General features: G+C 45.9%; 1 protein-coding gene across 4 annotated transcripts in view; it reads left to right on the top strand.

Annotated features, from left to right (window-relative positions):
- Positions 1-15558, top strand: part of RGS4 (regulator of G protein signaling 4) — a 146818-nt gene that overhangs the window by 117450 nt on the left and 13810 nt on the right. For 3 of the 4 annotated variants that reach the window (XM_062004099.1, XM_062004101.1, XM_062004100.1), the window contains 2 exons: positions 854-946; positions 8471-8634. The gene's annotated coding sequence lies outside the window, so the exon portion shown is untranslated. Of the gene's footprint in view, positions 1-853; positions 947-8470; positions 8635-9929; positions 9968-15558 lie in introns of those variants that run through there. The other variant, XM_062004102.1, reaches the window with a different exon arrangement.

Genomic DNA, 15558 nt, shown 5'->3' with positions numbered 1-15558 from the left:
TACAGCACTGATACACAAACACCTCATTCTGCCTATTGAAAGCACAGCCAAGATTTCTGCAATAGTACTTTATTCAACTTACATATTATTTGTTTCAATTCACTGTTTCTTCTTCCTAATAGAGCATTATTCTGATGTATTGGTTACTGTTCATCAGTGAAAAAAAATTAGTACCAAAAAACTGAAAAATTAGTCTCTCAGTCCTCACTAAATGGATACATACATGAATATAGAAATATATTATCTTCAAAACCTGTCAAAAGAAGACAGCATCTGAATATTTTGAAAGCTATAAATCACTTCTATTTTTCTTTTCTGTAGATACTCTAGTTCAGCGCTAAAATTAGATCTAACCTGATAATAATGCCAAGTCAAATGTAAATGATCATGAAATGTTCCAAGTGACTGAGAAATTTTGCAGGAAAGGTGAAGGATTTTTTGAGGATCAGGAAAAGCTGTATTCTAAAACATAAATTGGGACAGTTTTATTTCTTAGATGATGAAAGTTTTGCAGTAGTAGTTTCCTTCTTCTCCTTCCAGTCTATTACAAATCTTCTTGTATGAGGAAGCAGGGACTCTCATTGTCAGTCGTCACCAGCCATAGTCTCTCCTCTTCTTAGCTAATACCAGAATTTCCCACAAAAGTCTTCAGTTATCAAGCATCAGGGTAATACAGGTTTTCCTAAAACTGTCTTCTAATTTCTTCTTCAGATTTGCAAGAACCCTCAGGAAAAGCTTGCTGGTAACTTAACACAGTAATACACTGAGGGCTGTGAACCTTAGCATGCAGAAAACCTTCAGACATAGTAAAGTGCTGCTCTAGTAAAATACTTATGCATATGTTTAATTTCAGTCATGCAAGAAATCTTAACTGATTGAACTGCTGCGTTGGATTGGAGACTATGTGATCTGGATAAGACCTGAGTCATTTTGGGACGCAGCAGATGTGAGTAGCAACATAAGAATTGAACCCACTCTTCATTCTGGACTCTAGGCAGCACAATGAATTTTATGGATTCCTCACTGTCACACTTGCTGTCAAGTTAATGACAAAAGACTTTGCCATTTGAGCACTATCCATTTCTCATTTTTTCCTGGCTTTCAGCCTGAGTCATGACATGCTTCATTGCTATGGTTTTGTCCTTAGCTTTTGCAAATGTTGACCTTGGTGACCTCTGGATAGCACACCAGCATCTAAAACAGATTCTCATTAGATCCAATCTGCTGCTCCTCTCTTGTCTGATTTCTTGATCACAGCCAGAATAACTGGAAGCACAAAAATAAGCTTTGCAAAGCTTGCCAAAAAAACTTCCTCAAAATGGAGGAAATGTGGTATTTGCACTCTCTGTATGCACACCAGGAAGCAAGCTATTCTAGTCTCTCTTTTGAGTAAAAACAGGTGATCACTTATCAGGTTATCTTGTCAATTTGATAAACATAAAGCTTACAATAATAATGATACTGCTGCAGCCATCAAATCTAATGTAAATGTTATATTTATCTGTTGCCAATTAGCCTAGATGGCCTAAGGATAGAAACTGTTGGTCTGAGACATGTCCTTGTGGCATGTAATGAAATAATGTCCATTCCAATTCGCAGTGACCACAAGTCATTTTTTTGTAATTCCTAGGGAATGTCTGCAGGCTGCTTTTGGTTGCTCCACAAGCACTTCTCAAATCCTAACTTGAGAGATTGCCACTGAGAAATGAGTAACCAGAATGGTCTCCAAGCTCCAAATCTTTGCTTTCTGATGACTAAATTACACCCCAATCCAAACATTGTTGATGTATTTTCCCCAGAGGATGGAAGGTGAGAATAGCTGTATGGGCATCCCAGAATAAGGCACCTCAGGTGATGAGCTGACGGTTCAATGGCCATGACTGGCCCCATGCTCCCTCTGTTGGAAAAGTTCTGACATGTCCTTGCTCATTTCCTTCAAAAAAGGTGAAATGAATGGCCCTGTTTGGAAATCAGCCTCCTACATGCTGTCCAGTCAAATCCTAAAGAGCTCTGTGTGAGACCTGTTCACATCTCTCTGCTGCTGGCGCCTGCTGCCTTCCTCCCCACACAGCCCAGCTCAGTGTTTGGTTTGGGTCAGTTTGGAGCAGCAATAGAAAGAGCAACACATTTTTGGGGAAAAGAATCGGTAAAACAGTCTGATTTTTGCAAGCGTTTTTCCCAGGAAGTTCTCTGGTGAAAGGAGTTCGTTTGCTGGGGTTTTGTTTTTCTGCAAGGCACAGCTCCTGGGCCCACCAGGTCTGTTGCCAGCATGGGCACAGGCTAAGGCATGGTGATGGCTCACCAAGGAGGGCAGAGCCTTGGCCTTGCCACAGCAGTGGACTGCCAGGTGTCAGTCAGTACATGGAGGAGCACGGGCTGCTGAGATTCCACCTTGGGTGGTGGCGAGGCTGTGGATGGCATCAGTTACAAAAATGGCATTCAGGCCACTGGGTTTCCTGCAGCAAGCCTGCTCCATCAATTGCTGCTTCTAAGTTACCCTGGGCAGGGCTAGCTGTGACCAAGGGCATATGAACTGGGCTTTCTGGCTCTGCTTAACCTCCTCTTTTTATTCATGTCCTTTCCCTTACCACGCTGTATTTCTTTTCTGGAAGTCATTCAGTCATACCCTGTCCTGTATAGGTTTCCAAGGTTTAGAGCCCTCCCTGTGAGCAGAGCCAGACCTGCAGCCAGCAGAAAGACAAGCTGAGGTCAGGGGAATAGACTCCATGTGTCCATGACACACCCCAGCAGATGCCTGCTATATCTCCTGGTCGAGTGGGCTACATGAACACCCATGTTCCCTGATGATCTACCTCACGAGCTGTGGGAGAGCTCATGTGTAATTGACTCACTACAGACACACACCATCATGTGAACTTCCTTGTCAGCTACTTGGGAGGCAAGAGTTGACCCTCTCGACTCTGCAAACTCAGACCATCAGCCCTCCGTTTAAGGATCATCTGTATCAGAGAACTCTTCTGTCGTTGCTGAGAATGACCAGGATGCTCTTATCAGCTGCTCAGCCTGCACACTGTTGCTTTGAGGGTCTCTGGTACCTCGAGCTGGGCAATCATGCACCGTTTTCCTGGTCACCCTCTTCCTATGACAGCCCTATCAGTAAGAAATCCCTGTTTGTGTTGAGGGCACATGCCCTGTTTATTTTTGTCTGTTACTGTCATGGCAGGGCTGTGCAGACGTGGCAAAAGGCATGACTGCTCTCAGCATTTGCACCTGGGGTCTTTATCTCGTAACTGAGTGCGTGCAGGAACCTGCATCATCTCATTGCAAGAAAACAGGGACTGTGAGCTGGGGTCCTTTTCTGGCTTCTGAAGAATGATACATCACTGCTTTGTCTCTGTGTTTGCCTTGCTGTATTCATTTAGCCAGGGCAACTATGATGGTTATCAGAGCAGAGCTGAAAACAGGGAACCCCAGCAAGCCCTTGGGGCACAGCCAGAGCAGATACTTCAAAGTAAAACCTCAGGCTCGAGCCTATGACATGTGAGGGAAAGCCTCTTGTGCACAGGTGAGCCTCTCTGCATTCTCTTTCAGGCTCCTGCAAAACGTGCTTCTTTTCAGGTGACTTTTTATCTGCACTTTCTGCTCGCCATCGCTTGAGGGCAGTTAAGCTCATGTCAGGTCTTGCTCGAGCTAAGTGTGATTTGATCAAATTTTAGCTGTAAAATGATACAAAACCCATTACAAGCAAGGAAAAACTCCTGACTTTGAGGCTGACTGTCTAGACTATGACAAGGAAGATGTAGTTTGTAAATCATCATGCTCATGAGCGAGAGATGCTGTCTCTTTGCTCAAACACTACCTGCTTCAGCAGACCAGCTGGTGCACCCTAAGATCATGAGTGCTGGATGTGAGACTGTCCTATGATACTTCTTGACATAGGCTGGCCTACAGAGGCTCAAACTCTTGGACAGAAGTTGCTAGCAAAGAATTTTAATCACATGCAAAAAAATGGTTGTCCAGTGACCAATGTTCAGCTCTTTATTTCCAACTGCAGCTGAATGCCACAGCAATTACAGGAGGCTGAGTAAGACCAGCCAAAGTTAGTTTCTTGGAGAGGATGGAAATTTCTTATCTCTCATCCCCAGTAGGAGTGACTCAGTGGCTTTGTACAGACACTGTGTTGGGCATATGTGGACACACAAGAAATGAGATGACGGGACACAAAGTCCAAGATAGAAGGTCAAGTGCATGTAGAACAGTTGAGCTTTCAAGTCACCAGTGTGTGGTGAAACCCAACCTGAACAAAAGTGATGGTCAGTGGTGTCTATGTATCCTGCGACAGATACTCAGCTGACTGTTGCCTCCTTGCTGTCCTTGTGGAGGTGGAAGTCCCTGTGCCTCACCTTCCCCTTCCATAGGAGACACTGGAATTTTGCTCCTGGTATTTTTCCTCTCCCTGCATTAGCAGCTGTGAGCTTTGGGAACAGAGGTGTGGGTGACAGATGCACACAGCTGCTGTCCCTGGCCTCAGTGATCAACACTGAGAAAAGTGCTGGATCTGAACAGACCCTGAAAGAATGAGCAGTAGTGATGTGGCCTGGCGAAGCTCTGAGGAGGCTGATTAGCCAGGGTGATAGCCAGGACAAGTCTGGGTGTAGTGTTGATACAGCTGTTTTGCTGGTACCTGCAGAAAGGAAGCCTCCTTGATCAAAGTTAAACTACTTCTAGGTGCTCCCTGACATGCCTAGTGGAGATTTCCTTCTGGTGGGACCAGATGTTCCATGGGAAAGGTGCAAGGTGCCAAAGCTGTTCTTGCTTTGCCTGAGTGTTGGAACAAACAGGTCCTAACTCCCTTCCAGCCTTGGTTACTCCGTGATTCTGAACTCACCAAAGGACTCAAGAGCCTCTCTCAAAATAAACAAGCCAGCAAATTGTCCCCAGTGATGCAGAAAATTGTAGAGCAACAAACAGCATAAATTCTATTGATCACTGGTTCAACCCAGCATAGCAACTGAGGGAGTTGTACCTTGGACTCCCCACCAGTTTATTCTGGGACACATTTTCCAGGGGCTGCAGGTCCCTGGTACAAGGAGGAATGGCCATGGTTCTGCCTGGCCCAGGGGCTACAGCTGCTGCTACTGCCGTGCCTGAGTCATTGGCAGAGACACGTGTTTCAGGGAGCAGCTGTTGAAAAGAAGTCATGGGGGGCCATTTAGTTACAGTTAAAGCAGAATGAAAATATAAAGCCTTCGGCAAAGGAGATGCTTTGCTGCTGGCAGAACTGTGCTGTGCACACCAGCAGTGGGCAGTCAAAGTCCATTCCAGTATCCGTCCGAGTCCAGCTGCACCAGGGGTGAGAGGCTGGAGAAGTGTCCCCAGCAGCCAGGGGAAGGTAGAAGTTTTGCCTTGTGTTAGAAGCTCAATTTTCTCCTTGGTCTTAGCACTGCACTGGAAACTAGAACCTGAGTGGAGTCTGCAGGCCAGGTAGGAGCTGGGAAGAAGGTTCAATGTAAGGAGGAGGCAGAGCAGCTTTGATTTATTTTCTGAGACAGATGAGATTGTTTCTTCCCTCCATGGCACAGTCCTGGGCTCTTGTATTTTTCATGCTTCATTACAAGTGTTTGTAATTATATGAGTGGCTTCAGAGGCCAATTAAGGCTTCATTTAGAGGCTGCTCTGGATGCTGGAAGCCCTCCATTAGCCTGGGCTTCTGCCAAGGAAAAACACTACATTGTCTTTAACAACTGCACCAGCTCCTATCTGCTTAATGTTGATTTTCCTATTAAGTTCAGCTAATACTTTTCTAATTGTGTGAGCTGGGCCTGAGGCCAGGCTGGATAGCTTTTGTTGGCTGCTTCCTAGGCTGCATCAGAGATGAGCAAAACCCTCACAAGCACTTGACTGTGCACATGTTCAGTTGCATCTAAACAGTGACTGTTCTCCCCTAAACTGACTCAAGCTTTTATGTGTGCCCCCTGTGTTGCTTCCCGAGGCAAGCCCCACGCAGTCAGGAGATGTGGGTGATGGAGAGCAACCTTTGAAGCACCAGGGCCTGGCATGGCACATAGCTTACCCCAGGAGGTACCAGAAAGGATGGAAATCAAAGGCCAGCCTACATCTCTACTTGTGGATAAGCTATGGACAGGGAATTACTCCGTGGGTTCTTTGAGGCAGATGATAGAGCACAAACTGCCCAGGAGGGCATATTTCCAAATAGAAGGATTTGTTCTGTCTGTAGGTCTGGGCACTCACACAGTGTAAAAGGGGTGATGCTGACACTGTGGTGAGGTAGAAGATCTCAGACACCATTTCCAAGCAGAGTGCTCAGGGATGCCATTCATCTGCTGTGAATCTGTTACTCATGAGAGAGTGGTATGGCAAACCTATTGGAACTGGCACTTGTTACTGTGGTTGAAGCAGGTGTGATGTGGACCACTTCCACGCCCTCCTTCTGACTGGAGAGGTACCAGCTGGCTGCATGCTGGGCATCTCTGTCCAGGAGCTACATCTCCTGCATTTTCCTTGAGGAAAGAGGGGATATTTTTTCTTTTGGGAGCAGTAGAGAGGCAATGTCAAACCGAAATGTGTGTCATGTTATACTGGCAGAAGACAAGCTGTGTGTTCTCTGAAAGCCTTGCCGAGAAATAGAAGCTATTATCAGCAGATGACTGACAGTCATTGCTGGAGGAGACCCACCTCCTACCCACGAAAAGTGTGTCCTTCTAAAGCTTTTTCTCTCAGGCTTTTTCTCTCATGGTTCAGAAATACAGACAACAAATGAAACTTAAGCAAGTGTGTAGATTCGTTGCTGAATGAACCTTAAGCACGTATGATTTTATTTAACAATTGAGTTGCATATTCTCTAATTAAAAATGGCCAGGCAATTAAGTAATTTAATAACAAGCTAATTTAATTTGAATTTGCTCTGAGTAACAGCTACACCTTCAAGTTAAAATATCAATAGGACAGAAAGCACTAGTCTTGAATTTTTCATTTTAGAAATGCTACTCTTTTAACTTTAAAACCTCTAATGCAATTATCACACACTAATCAAGTTTTAATGCCTTATTGCCTCCTAACACTGACAAATGCAGAAGAAATTCACCTTGACTCTCAGCAGCTTGTGTTTGGGTCTGATTTGCTTCCAAGTGCAACAGCCCCTTGTTTTGAGCCCTTCACAAATGTGTCTCAGGGCACGGCTGCAGCCCAGCACCTCACAGGGAGCCTGAGCCAGCACTGACAACATCCCGTGCTGGCCACTGCCCTGGGGGACAGCAAGCCACTAGAACTCACTAATGGTCACAGGACCACCTGTGGTCGATGCATATGCTTGGACTGTGTAGACCACTCATCCCACAGACCTTTTAGAGCACTTGTTTTTGATGAATTTGTTCCTCTACTAAGACAGGATTACGAAAATGAGACAGATTGCTGACAGTTTAGGTGTTTAAGATGGCAGATAAATCGTGGTAGCAAAAATCCTCATTGTTTTCTTGAGTATAAAAACTAAAACTAACTTTTTTTTTCCATGGCCATATGGCAGGTTCAAAACCTAATTAATCTTGGAATTACTGACAGCAAAATGTACCTCCTGCTTAAGGTGTTTGGTATGCAGAGGATAAAGTTTAGAGAGCTTGAAATTTGCTGCAAGACAGCACTAAACATCCAAACAAGCCATTATTGTAGATGGTTTCCTGGTAGCATAAAGAAGGAGGGTGAGCCAGGGCTATTTCAGACCGAAGTTGAAAACGCTAATTGACTTTTACTCACTGCGAAAGAAGATGTAGTATGACAAATGGCTTTGTGGCTTGAATCATTAGAGACCAAGGAGAGAGTTGCTGGCTAATGGGGCTCTCCTGGGCAGAAATGGCTGCATTAGGATTGTTGTGAGCAATTTGCAAGATGGGCTCGTAAAGCACAGGAGGAATCAGCAGGACCCCAGCTGGCACCACGTGTACAGGCAGAAAGCACAGCAGTGGATGGAGGAGGCTGGAAAGGATCAGAGAGGAACTGGGAAGCACCTGAAGGCTGCCTTCATCTCTGGGATGAGCAGTGCTGCACAGCTCTTCCTGGAAAGGGCAAAGATGGCTCTGTCCATCTGAGAAGCAGACTCAGAGGTCAGGGGTGGCATCAGAACCCTGAGGGCACTAATAGGCTTTAGTTGCCCTGACCAGCCTCCCCTGGGTCCCATCCACACCCTCTACTCATGGACCAAGGGCACTATTTAAATTCAGGCCTCAGACCCTAGTTTTCTCCTGAGTGATATTGTAGGTAGATCTGTCTCCAACCCTGTCTCCAGCTGCTCCTGACTGGGCTCCCTAAACATCCCCTGCTCTGATCCATCCTTGGGTTTAGTTGGTCCCCGTGTAGCCTGCCCTGCTCAGTTGCTGTAGGATGGTGCCCCTCTGTGAAGGCACAGCATATGCTGAGGTAGGTGCCCCCTCCTGCCTTGTCCCTCTTGCTGGAGCATCCTCACTCCTGTTGCTTCCTAACACAGCATGCTTTACAGTGGGTCCTCCTGAAAAGATGACTGGAAGACTGATGAGCTGCAGAGGAGTGAGCAGACAAGCCTTCAGAGGAAGGAGCAGCTCTTCTGCTTCAGGGCCTGTCTTCTGGAAGAGAGATACGTCCTAGCTTCAGCAGTCAAACACATTTATTGGTTGAAGTAAAAAGGTATGAGTTCAATGCCCCCTTATTTCACATCATACACATCAGAGTTTGTTCTAGCTGTTGGAAGAAGTGAGCTCAAATAATCCAAGGGTCAGTTTTCTAACATTAGACTGGAAATGTCTTTATTTACTTTGACAAACTTGGCCAAGGCTCAAGGCACTCTAATGTTATGTATTCTTCAGTAAACACAATTAACTGGAAACTGAGAAACACTGATATCATCTTTTCCCTTGGGACTGGTCACTGTGAGCTGCTTTTCTCCAGACAGAAAAACAACTTTATTTTCTCCCAGTGTTGCAGAGGAGATGGAAATCCTTTTGGCTCCAAAAAAAACTAAAGTGGCTAGGTTTGGTGATACAGCCTGGCTTTGCCTCCTGCAGTGGTCAAAGGGAGCAAAGCTTGCTAAGAGTGGGAAGATCTGCATTGTGAAGGGCAGGTGCAGTCCCTATATCGAAGGTTGTACAGAACCAGTGGGTCTACGCTGCCCAACAGCAGTTCTGTGTTTGTCTCCAAAGCAGCCAGGTGGGATTGGTAGGAGCAGGATACACCATGCAACCAATGTTTAACAAAAAAACTTACCTCTGGGTGACAAAGCTGAACTTTGGCCTCCTGTTTTCTCGTCTGCTTAAGAGATCCTTGCTGAGAGAATGCAGAAAGGCAATCTAGAGCCTCACCACAGTCCAAGGCAGAGGCAAATAAACTACATTTGTAGTAGCAGCTTTTCTAAGTGGTGTTATAACCCGTTCCCCAAGCAATCTGGTGTAGTACTTCATGATCTGACAGCTGGAAAAATCTTGTCTGGTATCTAACCTAACCTTACTTACTGTAATTCAGGACAAACATTTCTTGTTCTTAACCAGCATGGATACATTGAATAGTTTATCTTCATCTCTGTAACTGCAGCCTTTTATGGATATGACATTTAGGTACTTGGTGTATCATTACCCTGCGTCCTTTTGGTCTGCCCACTTCTAGATTGAACAAACTCTCATTCTTCCATCTTGCCTTTTTAGGTCTAGGATCCGGACTCTCTCCAGATGGTCCATAGCTCTCTTGAAAATGCTCTTCTTCCAACCTCTCACTGAGAACGTCTGAATTGGGCAGAGTATATTGATTATCCCACATTTGCATGTGTTAGACTTTTGTAACAGAAATATTAAGATTGAAGTGAAGTCTGAATTTAAATGTGTGTGTGAAAACAACAGAATGAGTACTAAAATAAGAACCTGTGCTGATAATGTAGACCACTACTTCAAAAACGGGATTCCTAGGATGCCATTCCCAGTTGTAAAAGTGAGGAATGTGCTTATGGCATGATCAAAAGGCCTATGTGCAGGTAAGGTCACAGCACAGTGAAGTTATCAGCAGAAGACCCCACATCCTGCCTAGAGAATGTCATTGAGGTTGCAGCAATTCACATACCATTGCTTTTCCTGACAGGCCACCAGGAAAACAAGTGTGCAGACCAGGAGAAGCAGATAATTGTCAAATATGAAAAGTTTAGCTTATACTGTTGGTAGCAAGAAGGGCACTGTGTACATCTTCAAGCTTGCATGCCTGACTTTCTGCACCTCCTACTTCTTGTTCTGCCCTCAGCAAGGTATTCCTTCCATGCCTCCAGCAACACCAGGCTGCCTCAGCCTTTGCTGTTCTGTCTTTACTTCCAGGTCTTTTGTTCTTTGGTCTCTGCTGCTCCTCCCTGCAGTCTGTCATCTTTCTTGTTGGTCTTGTAAATCCTTAATTCTTGTACTGCATCCCAGCTGCCCTCATTTTCCTCCCTGGTCACAGGTTCACAGCTCCCTCCTGTCCCTTGCTTTTGGCTGCGTAGTCCCAGTCCTCCTGCACAGTGCATAGTGGACTCAGGTTGGTGACCTTTTTCCTGCTGGGAAGAACTTTATCTGCTCAGCCATGTAGTTGACTGAAAGCTTCTATATCTCATCCATTCATCGTATACTGACCTTCAGCAGAGTGCTGTGTGGGTAGCACACTGCAGGCTCTCCCTCCCTTCCCTCCAGGATTGCCCACGTAATGCTTCTCCATGCATTTCCTCGGGTCTGTACTGCTTTGGAGCCCTGGATGTGCTAGATTCAGCACTGCTCTTCCATGGCTGAATATCTGGAGATTCTGGATTGATTCTATGAAGGGAGAAGGTGTCTCTACCCAAGCCCCTTGGAGGTCTGACTTGATGTACTTGCAGCTGAACAAAGTATATGCCTCTTTGAATTATAAACTCTGGGTAATTGGAGCAGTTAGTTCATCAGTGGATTTTGATTGAGATAGTCATGTTTCTGCATCAGTTCTGAAACATGTTTCCTGAAAATACATTAGGAACAGCAGGACACAGAATAGGGCTGGATAAAAAATCTTGGCTGGGAATAGCTTCCATGTCCATATATAACAGGACCTGAGCATGCAGCATGGGTCAGTTTGGAGTTAAGGGTTTGTTACTGCTTTGTTGTAATATCAAACACATACTGTTAGATTGAAAGATTTGAGGTAAGGTTCTGCACATCTCAGGCTGGGGATTGTATATCTTCCCCTCGTGAATAACTCCAGACAATACATGAAAGGAAAATCAAAGAGGAGGAAAAAAACAGTAATCCTTCTTCTCTCAGAGCTGTCTCCATTCCCTTTCCAGCCTCTGCTGCACATTACTTTGTGTGACTCATACAGAACAAAGACAAGCAGGATTTTAGAGTTAATTTCTTTAAAATTTGAGCCCACTTTGGTGTCTGCTGCTGACAGAGTCCAACCTGCCCCCTGTACTGGACTGAGAGGTTTTGGACCAAGTGCACATATATTAGAGAATTTTAAAAGCAGTAAAACAGCACAATGGGATTCAGCCTCTTATCCAGGAGCCATAAGTAAAGGCAATCCACAGCTGCCTGCAGGAAAATGGGGAAAAACAGAAGCAGAATCCTGCCAACAGCAGGTTTCATGCAGTGGGGTAAGCGTTAAGCTCAACACTATCATGTTGATGTACCTCAGCTATGATAGTCCACAATGTTAGTGTCATCTGTCACCAGTGCCTCTTCACTCCTCATGTGAGCATCATGGTGCAAAGTCCTTTTGACAGATCAACACTGGGGATGTGGCACCAGGCTGAAAATGCTACACTGGAATATGCTGGCCCTAGGGTAGTGAGTTGTTGAGCAGGATTGGGCTGAGCTTTCCTGAGAAGTACTCCGAGCCACACTCTCAGAGGTTCTGGCACTGCTTGAGCAGGTGATGCCCTTGGTCCCAATCCTTTCTCCATGACTTTTTTTTTTTTACTTTTCATGACTGGGACACAGCTGGCAAGACAGCTGGCCCCTGTGCCTCCTGGCTTACCTCCTTCACGTCTCATTGAGCAGAGGCTGCTTCTAGAGTTGTTCATTAACCCTCAGAGAGAAAAATCCTCTTGGAACACAATTTTTTGCTCGATACAGAAGTACTCACTGGAAACCTGCACCAGAACAGCCCTGCAGACCAACAGAAGCAAGTCTGGGGTGGTGTCTTTAGACTACTATAGTACAGAGTCTCTCAGCATCACACAGATACGAGCACTAGTGATTAGCAGAGAAACCAGGCTTGAGGGCTTGTTTTGGTTTCTGCTTCAGCCTTCCAATCTAACACATTTAATGCGCATCAGGGAGCAGGGCAAGGAGACACTTTGTTCTCATATCTTGGAAAGTCAATCAGTTGCATAATATGAATCACAGAGGCAGCAGGAACGTGATCAAGAGCAGAGAAGGGACACATCAAACGCTTTATTGTGGCTATGGGGAGGGACGAGCCCCGCCTCTCTCTGCACAACTTATCTTTCCCAAACTGCCTTTGAGCCTGTTTTGCCTCAGCTGCCTGTCAATCTAAACACAGCTCAGACTGCAAAGTAGCTGTTTATTAGCCCTAGTTTATTAGAACAGGAGAGGTAAACACCCCCAAAAGCCTCCTTAACTATTCAGAGTTTAAATTACCCTCTTCCTCCCAGCAGGGCAGGGATTGTTCAAGGCCTGTGTGGAGCTGTGTGCTGAGCTGAGGGGGGTAGAGCCAGCACCAGGGTAGGGAGTCACCCAGGCCCTTTGGCTCAAAGAGCTGAGTTCTGAGGGGTAGATGACCTCTTTTCTTAAGACTTAAACTTGGAGCTCCTGTGGCTTGCAAGGAGTGTCTGGGCATCTAGTCCAGTATGGTGCAAATAGGTTTCTTTCTGTGTCCTGCTGCCATCCTTCTGAAGCTGGACTACCTTGCAACTAGGAGTACCTGACACACTATCCAAAGGAGTGTGAGCTCCAGGGGTCTAGCTGTTGTGGTAGCCTGAACGCTTGGCTCTTTCCCCTCCTGAACCTTTTGTTTTTCTTTCATCAAGTGCTTAAAAATTCTTGCAAGTCCGCAGTGCACATTCAGAGGCCGAGCTGCAGATGTGGTAGCCCACCTCAGAAGGGATAGATCTGCCGACACAGGGCAGAAACCACAACACCCTGATTGAGTGTGGACCTGTGTCTTTCTGGTAGTGTCTGTCTCTGACAAAGGAAGAAGTGCCTCATTGGAGCTTGATGCTGAGTGGGGAAACAAGACAATCAGTCTGTTTCTTCTAGTGCAAGACTTGATGCTATTGCTTACCAGATGCACTGCTGGCAGCTAAACCTAATCAGTTTTGGTGAAGGACGCAGAGTTACAAGGTGGATAGCAGTGAAGCATGTTGAAGGGAGAGGTGTCAAAAAGAAATCACTGCAATATGAAGCATCTATCACTGTCTTAGGCAATTTCCTTCCTTGCCTAACAAACAGCAAGAGCATTTTCTGCTGAAAGCACAGACAAAAGCTGTGGGAGCATATAATGACTGTGAGGGGCTTCTGGGCTTTCTTGCTCTACTTTGTAAATTCATCTCTCATCTTTGTTCTATCAAGACTATTTTTAGCTGCTCTTACTCAGAGCGTAAGTGATTCTCCATTACAAATCTGAATCACAAAATAACAATAAAGGCATTTGCCGAGAAGGGTGACGCTGGTGCCTGGCACAGCTCCCCTAGAGATCCTACCGCACCATCCCAAAGCACTGGGGCACTGCTTTCAGCTCTCAGTGACCTCCCTTGCAGGGCAGTAAGGCCACTCAGCACATGCACATGCTCCCTCCAGAGACAGTGCAATGTCCCTGGAGACCCTTGGCTGCTGGTCACTGTTCCCAAGAGCTGTCTTGTCTAGCTGCCGTGGGACGTGTCCTCCTCCTTCCCACGGCTCATCTCTGGGGCCTCTCATTATGCAGCTTCCTGCCCCCTCTCTATATCACTGACTACTTTTCTCCCTTGCAGCTCTCACGACTTCAGCCTTTCCCTTTTCTGGCCAGCGTGGCTCCATCTTATTCCCCAGCCTGGCCTTCCCTCCACAGGCACCCCAAGACGCTGGTGTTCACAAGGCAAGGGAGGAATACAGCTGGGGTGTGCTGGCAGCCAAAGAGTTAGAGCACGTCTCAGGGAGCAGAGGTGAATGCAAAGTGCAGTGCGGTCAGGGCATGAGGCTCATCTCAGTGACAGAGGGAGGGGACAAGCCATGCCCAGGAGGATTTGCTGGCTGATAGGATATCGAGCATTTTTATGAGCATCTAGTGCTCTGTGTAACAAACCCGGGGCTGTGCCTGGCAATCATTTCCAGGTGAGACAAGCTCACGAAAGTGTGAGTGGCAATCTCCTGTGAGGGTTTCCTGGATGAAGTTTAGCTGGACTAACTGAGACTGCAGCATAATTTCACGTGATGGGAAACACAATTTGTCAGCGCTGCCCTCACCAGAGGCTTGTCTTTTCTTAGGATGCATAAATAAGAAAAATACTCTGTGTTTATGGTATAAGAAGCACTTTGTAGGTGCTGGCAGCCAATTTATACTGTGATGATTCTGAACAATATAACTCCTTTCAGAGCCATGCTTGTCTTTAGAGCTAGCTTGCTTCTCTAGTGATCAGAAACAGTACCCTGCATCTGATCATACTTGATCTCAGAAAGCCCAAGTCCATTATGTACCTTTGTGGATCTGTCTCTGAGGTTATCCAACACGGTATCTCTTTTGATTTTTGCATTATATCCTCTGCCACCCACAAGTCCTCTGTGGATGACATTTAAGGATTGCTGCAATGGGTGTTGGTCAGATTCCTGTGTGACCCAAGTGATCCTCTGTTAGATGAGCCAGTTACGGATGCTGGAGGCTTGATTGAAAACAAGTGCGGAAGCTCATGTGTTTTTTCTTCTATATTGAAACTCATTTCTAGCTGAAACACCAAAGCATAAATGTGCCTTGGGATAGCAGCTTGCAGGAGTCTCACCTGCTGAGCCAGTAATTGCAGTCTTTAGCGTCCAGCCTGCATCCAGAGAACCAGAAAGACAGGCAAACATGGTTTCAGAAGAGACAGTAAGATCTCAGTCATGTGCATCCCGCTGAGCAGTTCAGAAGGATGAAATGTAACAACATGGAGCGTTTATTTCTTGCTAGGGAAAAGCAGAAATTTCTAAATGATGAAGCATTAAATGTTGCCAGTCTCAGCATGAGGCTGTGAGCACCAGCTGCAGAGCACAGCCATGTACCATGTGCCACAGATTTTGCTCACAGCCCTCTCTTTTTGGTTGTTTGTTCTTCCTCTGGGGCACAGTGAAGCTCAGGTCTGCTCAGGTTTTCAGCACTGCTGCAACATGAATTTTAAACTGCAAGAGGTCTTGGCCAAGGAATGCTCACCCAGCAGTGATTGTTCTCCAGGAGCCCTCACAAGTCTGCTCTATACTGCATGCACTCCTGTGCAATCAGCCTCTGCAGCAATGACTCCTGCCCAGTGGAGCAGCTCCATGCTCTTGCTACATTGAATGTTTGCCACTTGTAGTTTCATTCTGTCCAGTTTGCCTCCCAGACACAGATCGAGGAACTTCAAGCTAGGATCAGCTGGTTTCATTTTGCTGCTTCCTTTTTGTG

Source organism: Colius striatus, chromosome 10, assembly GCF_028858725.1.
Source record: "Colius striatus isolate bColStr4 chromosome 10, bColStr4.1.hap1, whole genome shotgun sequence".
Taxonomy (NCBI): domain Eukaryota; kingdom Metazoa; phylum Chordata; class Aves; order Coliiformes; family Coliidae; genus Colius; species Colius striatus.
The sequence above is the reverse complement of the archived record's forward strand: the minus strand, read 5'-3'. Positions and strand labels throughout refer to the sequence as shown.